The following is a 12,355-nucleotide window of genomic DNA, read 5'->3' on the forward strand; positions in this document are numbered from 1 at the left end:
AATTTTACAATAAGTAGTGAAACTTACCCAAAATAAAAGCTTAAACGTTTAAAAAATGCACATTTATGGGGCTCCTCTTTTGGTGAAAGTTTTTAGACAGCTTTCAAAATGGCCACCAGACAGTGTGAACACATGGAAACTCATATCTCAGTGTGCAATGATCTGATTGACTTGAAAAAATGATGTCTGCAGCGTCTTCACACAAAACTTACGAGAGTGTGACAAAAATGCATATGCAAATAAATACAATTTAAATTCGCGTCTCGTACACTTTAATGACCTTTAAATGGAACATATACGCTCGCTTCGATCTGGAATCATGGCGGAATATCCTGTGATGTTCACTTCGCAGGGCACTTACGTTCAAATAGAACAAACGTCTGAAGCGATAAGAGATACACACAAAATGTGCAGAGCGGGGGTACGTTTACCCTATATATATATATATATATATATATATAATATATATATTAGTGGTGTCAAAATTAGTGGCTTAACGCAGGTGATTTAATTTTTTCTGTTTAAGGCAATTAACGCAGGGGCTGAGCTAGGGGTGGCCACCCCTCTCACAACTGCTGCTTCTGTCACTTTTTCTCTTGACAAGAAGTGCATTTATTCAGTCGCAGAACATCTTTACGAGCACATAAAACGGGAGACATTTCAGTCAAACGAGTGCGGGAACGGTACTGTTTTATATGAGTAACATTTAAGAACATGTCTATGAAATGGTTTTAAAAACTGTCCTGGAGCAGCCCAGCACTGTCTCTCACACCTAATACACCCGATTCAACTCGTCAGCTCATTAATAGAGACTTTAAGACCTGAAGTGTGTCAGAAATGGTAAAAAAAGTTGAGAGAAAATATGATGCGTGTCAGATCCGCGTCACGTTCAGCAGCGGCAGATTTTAAAGAAATAACAGCCAAAATAACCTAATAACCAGTTGCTGTGATGTCTATTAATCAAATGACACAGAGAAAAAAGAACTTTGATAGCTTTAAGGATTCATCTATATTTAATTTAGTATTTAGTGTTTAATAATTTCAATTTCTGTATATTTCTGCAGAAAGGGCAAAGGTAAATATGACATTTATTATAATGGGTTTATGTGAAGATTGCTTTAAGTGCAGTTAAATTAGAAGTTATTTTTTTAAAAGTCTAATAAATGTTAAAATTGATAGCCCTCAATTATACTGTAATGTTGAATGGCTATAGTCAATAGGTAAATATTGGGGAAATATGAATGTGAAAATATTGCAATATAAAAGTATATTTAAAAACTTTAATGTTAGGTGAGATTAATCACGATTAATTTCAGAAAAATTAGTTAATTTTTTTAATCGATTGACAGCACTAATGTATGTGTGTGTGTGTGTGTGTGTATATATATATATATATATATATATATATATATATATATATATATATATATATATATAATGCTGTAAATATAATTACAGTATAATATATGTATAGTGCATAATATATTTAATGTATTTACATTATATTCAATATTAATTTATTATTCTAAAAATTATATATAAGTTGTTTTTTAAATATTTGAGTTATTAAATCTTAATATATATATATATATATATATATATATATATATAAACATTTTAAAATAAATATTATTAAATTAATTAATATAATTTTTACATTTTAAGTTGTTTTCAAATTTTTTTTAGTTATTAAATATTTTAAGATGTGCCATCAACTTGAAATTATGCAGTTTTATTAATCAGCCAATGCTATAATCACAAAACGGTCAATTATTGGCTGATATATTGGTCAGTCCAAAGCACCCCCGCTTCACTTTCTTCTTAGTTAGTGTTGTCATGAACCATATTTAGTCTGTTTTTCTCATTTGTGAGCTGTTGTTCTGGACACTGTGAACCGTGTAGAGTTGGACTCTCACCAGTCCTCATGGCTCGATGGTTTGTCCCAGATACTTGGGGCTTAAGATGACCCACTTAGATGCTTTTACTCATTGTGTGTCTGACTGTGCAGCGACACAACACGTGAAATATGTATTACAATACACCTGCGCTCATATTTCACTGTACAGGCTTTAAAGTACAGTGCATGTGAAACTCCACCTGATTGGCTGGTTTCTCTGCACATGCACGCCTGATTGGTTCTGATCTGTTTTAAATCTGTAATTGGCTTGATTTATGTTTTAAATCATCCATCTCCTCTCACTCTAGTCCGGGAGAGGACCGATGTGAAGTTGGCTTGCATATTGCATATTGACCATGCATCTTTATTTTTGGCAGTAATGGATGGTGGGAAGCAGAGGGCGGCTGCTGAGCCAGCGTGGCCGATAAAAGACACGCACGCCTGCACATGCAGGGTCTCGGATTCACATGGATGATCTCTAATCCTGATAAATATGAGGGATGAATTGTCTGGAGGGGCGACTCCAGCTCATGGCTCTGACACCGGGAATGACTCAGCATCCTCTGCCTCCATTATAACACTACTACGGCCGATGAACCTGAAGAGGATTGTGGGGAAACAGAAAGTGGGTCTGTTAGCCCAGACATATAAACCAGGGCCGTCCATCAATTCTGTTAATTATGCAGGAGATAAATGATCCTCGTAACTTTAGCATGACGGAGGACAGATGCTGAGGAGAAATGTCACGGTGTAGCTATTCCGTATTTAGCATATCCAGCCTTATCTGAGATCTGATACACGAGTAAATACACCAGCACATGTTATTGTCAGCCTGATGTGATTGTGTTTCAGAGCCCTGTTTATGAAAGCAGACAGATGCTCCCATTGAAATTAAACTCCTATTTCATTGTTGTTGATGTGAATTTGCTGTAGCTGGAATGATATATAACTGGAACTTCTCCCACCCGCAGGAGTCTGTTTAACACTAATTTGGTCATTGCAATGGAAAAGTGCCAGGATGTTGTGCTGCTGAGCTTTCAGGATATCATTTTCCCACCTTAGACCTGAAGTGCCATAAACATCGCGGACCACCATAGAGGTACAATGTTAAATTTGTAGAAATGTACTAACAGTTACATAAATTATTGGTAAAAAGAAATTTATCTGTTTGAACCATTGAACCATCAAAAAATGTTATGATTTCACTCATTTAAATATGACATACACACTTCAACTATTCAGTATTTTTTAAAGAAATTAATACTTTTATTCACGGAGGCATTAGATTGCTTAAAAGTGAGAGTAAATACTTTTATAATGTTACAAAATATTTCAAATACTAAATGCTGATATTTTGAATTTTCTATTCATCAAAAAAAGTATCACGGTTTTCACAAAAATATGAAGCAGCACAACTGTTTTTTAACATTAATAATGGTAAGAAATTTTTGAGCATATTAAAAGGAAAATTCACAGCAATAAATTACATTTTAAAATGAGTTCAAATAGAAAACAGCTATATAAAATTGTAATAATATTTCACAATGTTAACGTTTTAACTATATAGGCCTGTTTGATCAAATAAATGCAGCCTTGCTGAGCAGAAAAATGTTGAAAAATGTTATGACCCCAAACTTTTAGCATAGATAGCATTAAAAAAACATAAACCATTAAAAAAAACCTTCACAAGAAGTGAAAAATACTTTTTTAAATATCATATTAAACTGTAAAATTAATAGAACATTAATAAGATTTGTGTTTTTTTATGCATAAAAATTTGTTTTAAAAAATAATCAGTTAAATCTGTGCAATGATATGTCTAATATTAGAACATCAGAAGTAAGTCACAAGGGACACACGAGGCACACAAAAGGTAGTTTCCTGTGAATGGCCCTGATTCTTTCACATGGTTTTATCATTTTTATCCATTGCACAGATTTTTCCCCTGAAATCAGCACATTGTGTATTTTTCTTTTGAGGGAATGAGTGATTCTGCTAAATCAGGTATTGTTTTGCATGTGGTTTTCTGGATGGTCTGAACGGACGGACATTGACTGTCCCTCAGTTCAACTCTGGCTGTGTTCATGATTTATTTTTATTAAGGCCACAGATTGTCAGTGGGATTGTGATGGCATTTGGCACAAATATGGAAATGCATCATTGCTTTTGTGGGACAGTTTGATTTGCCCTGTATTTGCAAAACAAGGACACTTGTTTATTTTATAAAGGAATAATTTACCCCCCCCCCCCCAAACAAAAGATTCTGTCATTTTTTTCACCCTCATGTCATTCAAAACTGTTTCCTGTTAACTTTCTGTGCAAGACAAAATGACTAATTTTGAAGGACTCTTCAGAAGCTCTTTTTTATACAAGGACAGTTTATAATGTCCATGTCTTTCAAAAATCTTAAAAAATATATACAGGTTTGATATGACAGTTTAAATTTTTGGGTCAGCTGTTCCTTTTTTAAGGAATGGTTCACCCAAAAATCAATATATGCTGATTTATTTTCACCCTCAGGTCATCCTAGATGTAGATGTAGATTCTTCATCAGATGTGGAGAAATGTAGCATTACATCTCTTGCTCACCAATGGATCCTCTGCAGTGAATGGGTGCCGTCAGAATGAGAGTCCAAACAGCTGATAAAAACCACAATAATTCACGAGTAATCCACACCACTTCAGTCCATCAGTTAATGTCTTGAAAAGCCAAAAGCTGTGTGTTTGTAAGAAACAAATCCATCACTAAGGTTTTTCTTTTTACTTTAAACTGTCACTTCTGATCAAAAATAGGAGTCCATAATAACACTTCCTCCCGTGGAAAAGTTCATCTCCTGTCCTCCTCTCACATCAAAATCCACCAACATATTTGTTTAGAACTGTCTTGAACTGTTTTTGCTTGTAAACAGTGCTTGATCTGTGCAGATTTCTCTCCTGATTCAGATGAGACGACTTTTTCACTGGAAAAGCAATATTACGGATTAAAGTTTCTTTTGAATTTGATTCTTACAAACACACAGCTTTTCTTTTCACAAGATGTTAACTGATGGACTGGAGTGGTGTGGATTACTTGTGGATTATTGTGATGTGTTTATCAGCTGTTTGGACTCTCATTCTGACGGCACCCATTCACTGCAGAGGATCCATTGATGAACATATGATGTAATGCTACATTTCTCCAAATCTATTCCTGTGAAGAAGTAAACTCATCTGCATCTTAGATGAACTGAGGATAATTTTATTTATTTTTTTAGCCAATTTTCATTTTTGGGTGAACTTTTCCTTTAAGACACAAAAATTTCTGACCTCAAAATCACCCACCAGAACAACCTCACCTTTGTCCTGCCACACTGTGCAGTAATCAGCGTGCAGTCATGCAGCCTAAAGTCACATGACTCTGCAGAAACACCCCCTTCCCCTGGTGCTCTGTGTGCAATCATGATTGTGGAAGAAGATCAGCCCACCTCATGCCAACATATCATCGGTTGCCTGAGCGTTTACATGACATGTTCTGGCTGGTTTGCATTCATAGCGACAGACTGCTTTGATGTATATTGGAGAGAAGGAGAAGGAGGAGATGAGATGGAGTCTGCTGGGGATCTTCACTAATGATCTCCAGTATGCTCCGGCCAATCCCTTTCATCTGGTCCCTAATACTGAGGCTGACTCTTTGTTGTTTCAGATCGAGCCTAGCAGGACTGTAATAAATATTTCTTTTTCTTCTTAAGCTCTAATTGAAGTGAGGTATGGCCAGTAAGCATCCTCTACTCCATGCTTATTCGACATGTTGTTTCTACCAGAGGGAAAGAGTGAAGATGAGATCCTAGTAAGCCAACATGCCTGGTATTTATTAGTGATTTAAAGCGGAGTCTCAGATATTGAAGGTTCCTGTACATATTCGGCAGCTATTGCTTCCTAACAAGAATCTCACAAGTTCAATCCAAGGTTTCTGGAACATCTGAGTCATCTTCTCAACCCTTTCTGACAAGATTGTTGAAGTTTTTTCTTCATATTTAATGTATAATTGTAACAAACATTATTCTAAATGAGTGGGTAAGAAACATTAAGTAATTTTATATACATTACTGTTCAGATGTTTGAGGTTTAGGATTTGTATAATGTTTTTTGTGTTTTTGTGTTGCTCTTCTGCTCACCAAGACTGCATTAATTTAATAAAAAAAATACTGAAGAAATGTGATATTCTTAAACATTAATTTAATATAAAATTTAAAATAACCGTTTTCTATTGTTATGTTTAAACTGTAATTTATTTCTGTGATCAGATCTGAATTTTCAGCATCATTACTCATAATCCTTCAGAAATCATTCTAATATGCTGATTCGGTGCTCAAGATACTTTTCTGATTACTATCAATGTTGGAAACAGTTGTGCTGTTTTTACATGATTCTTTGATGAATAAGAAGTTGAACGGCATTTATTTGCTTTTATTCATTTGAAGTGCTTTTGCATTTTTATTTTAATAAAAATATAATTTTTTCTTTATTTTAATTTTTAAAAATGTCCATTGAATGGGCCGTTATATATAAAGCTATAAAAAAATAATAGCCACATTTAAAAATGCATTTTGTTTTATTTTTAAAGACATGTTTATGTTTGTCACACAGACCCCCTGCAGTTTCTACATGGACTCGGCTGTATTATGGTTGACTATTGATCACAGGTACTTCAATGTTTACTTTTTACATCTTTTACAACTTTTTAATTGATAGATATTGTAGAAAGTGATAAGAAAATATTGGGAAAAATCACAAGCCAGACTCAAACCTGCGCCACATACACTATTAACTGCTGCATCACTAAAACTGACCTTTAACTATTGTTATCATTGATACTTAGACTTGAGATTAAGCTAAGTATTGAATTTAGTCTCTTTATGCAACAGGCATTAATGACAGCAGCAAATTAAGCTTTTCTAAGCAGTTTTCATCTGGTGCTTGATAAAAATTTGGTGGAAAAAGTTTCACTGAACGGCGCCATGTAATTATTACAGGATTATCTGACTATCTTGATAAAACAAAACATATAAATCATGCAAGGCAAACAAACGCTTGCGGTCACATGAGAGGTGCAGTGTTTCTCATCCCTGTCATGGTTTACAATCAGACAAGAATGTGATTTCCAAGTCACATCATGTTTCTGTGCATCTTTTTGCTAAGCCAGGGTATTGTTTCCAGTGTTATGAATATGTATTATCTCTGAATGTGATTCCAAATAGCTGTGAGCAAATTTGGAGTGCGTTTCCGTGCAGCTGGTGCGTCAATGATTTTAAATGAAAATCCCAGTTAGGCTGCTAGCATTAGCGTTCGGTGTAAGCCTCTCTCCTGGGTCATTGAGATATTGTGAATTCAGGAACAGTATACAGCTTCTCTGTGGGAACACTGATGTGTTTTGTCTCAGTCGGGGATCTGTTCTTGAATTCCTCAGTGACTGACATCAGAAAGGCTAATGCAAACACGGCAGACGGCGAAGGTAAAGTCCCTGACTGTAATTGAAAGTGACACGTGTCGCCTCAGTTTGAAGAAGGATGTTGCGTTTGCTTGTCCTTTATTATCGTCGTTTGCTGGGCTTAGGTGTGATTCTCTACATTAGCCGATTGAGGAAACTGGTTTTAGGGCTGTTTGGTTTGTTTTAAGGCATAATGATGAAGTTTAGCTCCGTTTCACACACAACGGTCACATATTATTATTATTATGCGTTTTTCAGTGTAAATTGTTCGCAAATGCAGTTTAATAATTTGTTATATTGAATTTGAACAGTCAAGCAATCAATTTACTGTTTTACAAATAATTCATGCAGAAATGTGTGCTGCTCACTTTTCATGTATGAGGCCTGTTGTGTTTCTGTACTGTAGGGGGCGATAGAGATACTTTCCGGGGGTTTTTTAACCATTAAACCAGGTGTGTAATTGCTATAAACGTATTGACAGAAAGTTTAGTGAACTTTCTCTCTACCAGTTATAGCTATAGAATCCTTAGCAGTGCTGAGAATGCAACATGTACTTGTTGCGTTATGAATTGCAAACACATTTTTGAATGTGTGATCCAGTTTGCTCATGTAGAAGTTTTTCAACCCTTGCTTCATTTTTAGTGTATTAGTTTTTTAAGCTTTTTTTAGTAGTGAATAGGAATAGTGATACAGTAAGCAAGTTATTATCACTAAATTAACCCAAATATGAGATGAATATGAGTAGAAATTCAGGAACATTGAATTCAGCCACCTACGTTTTACGGTGGCTTGTTGATGAGCCTTTATTTTGCAATAATGGTCTTCTAACTAAACATTATCCCAGTTATTACGCAGCTACTTAACAAAGCAATTAATATATGGACATGAAATGTTCAGTTTAGTAAATTATTTTATTAGTTCACTTGTAAGGACTGTGCAAAGACAAAACTTGAATATACATTATACTGTTCAAAAGTTGGTAAGATTTTTTTAATGCTTTTGTAAGAAGTGTCTAATGCTCACCAAGCCTGCATTTATTTGATCAAAAATACAGTAAAAACTGAAATGTTTTTAATTATTATTACAATTTAAAATAACTGTTTTCTATGTAAATATATTATAAAATGTAATTTATTCCTGTGATCAAAGCTGAATTTTCAGCATCATTACTCCAGTCTTCAGTGTCACATGATCCTTCAGAACTCATTCTAATATACTGATTTGCTGCTCAAGAATTTGAATATTTGTGTAGAAATATTTTGATAAATTTTTCATGAATAAAAGTATTCATTTTATTGTTTCTGAATTATATATTGTTTCAAATATTATGTTATGTATGGTTGCAGCATGCCAATCACTTCAGTTTGGTGTGACTGAATTATTAAGAAGAATATCTCCTTCAGCAATAGGACTTTCTGTCTGGAATTGGGGTCACAGAGATCATTTCCAATTCTGATACTATATAATTATTATTTCACATATATCCCAACATTACCATATTAAAATGGCCTGAAGATCTGAAGCGTCATGAATACTAAACTGCTTTATAATAGATCAGTCCATCCCATAATGAATCATTCGATACAGAACATGAGAGGTTTCCACGATGGTTCTTAGGAAGCAAACAGCTGATAGTTTATCGTGCGGAGTAGACGTGGTGGTCGGTCTGGCATTCCTGTGGGCTCAGACGGACCTGCGTTTACCCTGTTCCTCCTCACAGCGCTGGGAGACTGTCATGTCACGTCTGTCTCTCTCCTCACAAAAACAACACCGTCTCGTTAAAGCTGATGTGTGTCATTTCTGCACACATCATCGTTAACTTTCATAATGCGTCATATGAAACTGAATAATTGGTAATAATGTAGGGCAGGACTTGATTTTATCCATCAGGATTTGATTGGATCATGAAAAGTGTGCTATGAATATAATGGGTTCATTTTGTTTCTCTCCACCCTTATGGTCTAAGTTGTTAATTGTTTGAACGGTAAAAGTTATTATTAAACGTTAGGCGATAGAAAAAGTTATGTTTTTTTTTTGTTTTTTTTATGATGTTAATATTATAAAATTAAAATTGTAATATGTATTTTCATTCTTGGAATTATTTAAATATTAATTATACAATTTTTAAGATTTTATTTTGTTCTTTATTAATATTATTGAATTATCAAGGTTTTTACATTTACTTTTATTTTTATTTAATATTATTTTATGGTATTATTAATGTTTATTTTTATTTTTAATAATTATTCAGAAATTGTTTGTATATGCTGTTATCATTTAATTTTTTATTTAATATTAATTAGTGAATTAAACATGAGTTCATACTGATTTTGAAGTCGACAATTTTTTCTTTCTTCCTCCTTTCTCAATCTCTGTTTCTCTTTCTGTTTCTCTTTTATTGGGAGAAAGTAACCAGCTTTTTATTAACTATTATGGGATTATTAACCAGATTATTATCAGTTATTATGGAATTGTTAAGATTTATTTATTTTATTGTTTTTGGCAATATTATGGAATTATTAAGATTTTTATTCAGATTTTTTAATAATAATCATGGGATTATTAGCATGTATTCGTTTTTTTTATATTATTTAAATCAAATATGATTTCATATTGTTGTTAAATATGTTACAGTAAGGATGCAAAAGACATTTCTTTCTTTCTATCTTCCTTCTTTCTCACTCTTTTCCACGTTTGTCTTACTGTTTCTCTCTCTCTGTCTCGCTCTGTGTTTTATTTGGAGGAAAGTATCCAGCTGTGGAGTTTGTACAGATTAGGGGTCATAACCTTGCCTGGCAAAGTTAGTCACTTTTAAACACCATCAGACTAACCACAGTGTTGAGGTTCTTATTTTAGACAGTTTAATCACAATCGTCTAGACAGGAGGTTGCGCTTCTGAGCTGCGTACAGTCCAGTTCATCTGTCTGAGCGTGTCGCCCCCTCCGCAGCGCGCCGTCACTGGGTTATATCAGCCAGCCAACACTGCACTCAATCTGGCCCCGGGCGTCTGCGCTGCTATGTATGCAAAGCAGCTCGTAGATCACATGATCAGAGTGATGGAACAGCTTCCTGCTACCAAACACTGTGGCCACTGCCTGGCGTCCCAGAATACCTACACAAGGTGTGTGTCTGTGTGCGTGTGTGTGTTGAAAATGAATTCAGCTCGGGTCGTCATCATTGACGTCTGTGTCTCTCTCCTCCTACAGCTCTGGTGCTATGACAACAACACTGCTGCCTTCCCACCAATCACACCTCTATCTCCACAGACACATATGCATGCTGTTCTGTCCAAATATTTAAGATTTAACCTCTTCGAGCAAGTATTGTGGTATATGATAGATGTTTTTTGTAGACGTTAATAGTAAGATAATACTAAGTGAGGTCGTGATGGGTGAATATTACTAACCCTTTTAGGGCCTGAACATGCCCGGGACATAGTTTTACCCTAAAATCAAATGGTAAAAGCACTAAATTTTGACAAAATGGAGCCCATTTATAGATTTATTGTGTTGCGCCATTATTATAGTGAAAATGAAGCACATTAAGGTCATATTTTTAACTCAAAATCAAAAGAAAAAAATACTAAATTATATTTTGCATGATGAAATGGAGCCTATTTATAGATTTACTGCATTGTGATATTATTTTAATGACAATTAAGCACATATTTCCCCTCATATCCTCTTTGCCGCAATGCAATAAAAATGTCATTTTCATTGCTTTTATGAAAGTAAAAATGATATATTATTTAAAATATTTATGCAGCATGGTAAAAATAAGCTCATAAAAGTATAGGCCCTAATTAATAATTGTTCTTTTGATTTTGTGGTTAAATGTGCCATAGACATGATTTTGTGGGTTGTGCTCTTTATTTTGCAGGAGAATTTGCCCTAAGGTGGGCGGAGCTCTGTGGGAAAGGTGTGATAAGTGGGCGGAGTCTGTGTTTGTGAGAGGCGGGTTTGAATTCTTGTGTAAATTTGGTGCTCTCCACAGGGTCATACCAGACCGTTCAGACAGACCAAAAGGAGTAGAATCACACACATTCCTGCTCCCAATCTCAGTCATTCCGAGACAGAAGGAAAGGGGGAAGGGGAAGGAGGTAAAAAGAGTGTGGGAGAGGGGCGGACAAGAGGGAGGAGATCGCTGAACGGACACAGCCCCCATCCCAAGCTGTTTCAGTTCCCGTCCACTCACGTGGGAGTCAGTATGTTGAGGAGTTGGAGACGGAATGTGGACGGCGCTGCAGGAAACATGAGATTTTAGAAAGGACGCGTGTCATTGGGTCACAGGATCGCCCCCTGGGAAGGTAAGACGTTTGTGCGGTTGTTGAGGTGTGGCGGCAGGCTTTGGGTTTGTGTTGATGCTTTTCGGTAGAAGACACGCTGCAGTTTCACGGCTTCAAAGACTCTGGATATCTGTCGAGAGGCAGAGAAGGCAGATAAAAAGGATTTCCCACATCTGAACTGCGCTGTCTGTACGTCTGACTTTGTCTGTCTCTATTTGACTTGCTCTCTCTGAACATTCAAAGAAGCTTATTGACATGGTAAACAAGGGTTTGCGTCGGCAAAACATTAATAACCATTACATGTTTATTTTTGGTTATTATATACTGAACATAGATCTTAAAGTCTTTTTTGTAGATGTACAAAGCAAGTTGGTCACTTTCAGTGGTTTCATAAGTTTATCCATCTCTACTTTAGGTTTGTTGTTACTGAGGTTTCATGTATAGCTGGTATATCCGTAGTCATAATATTCCTGATGGAATTTGAGTCATCGTTTCAAATAAATCCTAAAAAATCCTAATGGAATCACATAAGAATTGCATAAGATTGTGTTTGGGTAAAATGCTGCCTTATTATTGTTAAATTCTTTTTGAGTCAGGGTCCCCCACAGTCACAACCTGGAAATATAAGGGAATTTTACTTATCGACTATCTTTTTAAACTATTTTTGTTAATTTTTCAAAAATATATATTTTATAATTTTTGTTCT

General features: G+C 35.1%; 1 protein-coding gene across 5 annotated transcripts in view; it reads left to right on the forward strand.

Moving 5' to 3' along the window:
- Nucleotides 1–12,355, forward strand: part of tiam1b (TIAM Rac1 associated GEF 1b) — a 90,642-nt gene that overhangs the window by 16,098 nt on the left and 62,189 nt on the right. For 2 of the 5 annotated variants that reach the window (XM_058744512.1, XM_058744519.1), the window contains exons 2-3: nt 2,869–2,996; nt 6,524–6,579. The exons of 1 other annotated variant lie outside the window; for it this stretch is intronic. The gene's annotated coding sequence lies outside the window, so the exon portion shown is untranslated. Of the gene's footprint in view, nt 1–2,868; nt 2,997–6,523; nt 6,580–11,043; nt 11,671–12,355 lie in introns of those variants that run through there. 2 more of the 5 variants (XM_058744513.1, XM_058744515.1) reach the window with 2 other exon arrangements.

This window comes from Onychostoma macrolepis, chromosome 15 (assembly GCF_012432095.1).
Source record: "Onychostoma macrolepis isolate SWU-2019 chromosome 15, ASM1243209v1, whole genome shotgun sequence".
NCBI lineage: Eukaryota > Metazoa > Chordata > Actinopteri > Cypriniformes > Cyprinidae > Onychostoma > Onychostoma macrolepis.